Source organism: Octopus bimaculoides, chromosome 4, assembly GCF_001194135.2.
Source record: "Octopus bimaculoides isolate UCB-OBI-ISO-001 chromosome 4, ASM119413v2, whole genome shotgun sequence".
NCBI lineage: Eukaryota > Metazoa > Mollusca > Cephalopoda > Octopoda > Octopodidae > Octopus > Octopus bimaculoides.
The window spans coordinates 68,607,395-68,608,358 of record NC_068984.1 but is presented as its reverse complement, the minus strand read 5'-3'; positions in this window follow the sequence as shown (position 1 = coordinate 68,608,358).

The following is a 964-nucleotide window of genomic DNA, read 5'->3' as shown; positions in this document are numbered from 1 at the left end:
TGGAGAATGGAGAAACAAACACAAGAAGAAGCAAGTCAATTGGGCTAGTTAGCCATTGATTTAATTATGTGGAGATTATATAATGAGTCATTTACGATCGTTTCGATGTGCCAAATGGTTTGGCAGATCTCTTCAGAATGTTGAGAAGTATGTTAAAGTTCATGGTGTGAGAGTTGCAGGAGTAACAGTTAGTGGATATAGTAATGCATATAGTGGTTTAAAAATAGAGTTAGGTAAAGTTGGTCTTACATTTTAGTTGAAGTTGTGTTAATAGTCTTTCTGCGAAGGAGAGGTAGGGTGGGTACTGTTCAAGCTCGTAGTTTCAATTTTGGTTAAACGCATTTCGCACGTGTTTGTTTTTAAAAATTCAAGCCTGTGTCAAAATATTGTTATTATTTTTCTAAGATGACGAGACCGAAAAGGTCTGGAAAAGTTATTAGACTAAGTGCGTTATTATTTCAATTTACCTGATTTTGTTTCACATACTGTATGAAAGTCTAATAAAAAAAAAAGTATGAAACATTTTAATAAAAAATTTAACTTCAAACGCTATCATTTCTTCAGTGCAAGTATGAAAGAAATAAATCATGTTTCTAATATATGCATACTTACATGTGTACATACACATATGTGTGCAGGTATATTTTCAATAATGTTTGCATATATATTTTTTAGATGTGTAACTATGTCCATACTTCGAGTGTCAACTCGAATTCAATCTATGATATTCAATATATCAATACTCAGGATTCAAAATAATTTTTGGATATTTTTTCTCACTTCTCATATCCACTGAGTATTTTGTTTTGTTTTTTTTTTTGTGTTAAATGCTTCACACGATGAAGTATCTTATACTATCCAGAAAATTTTATCACCAGCGCTTTGTGTGTACATATGCATGTGTGTTTATGTATGTGCATCTCTGTGTATTCACGTATTTTAGAGGGAGAGAGAGAGAGAGAGA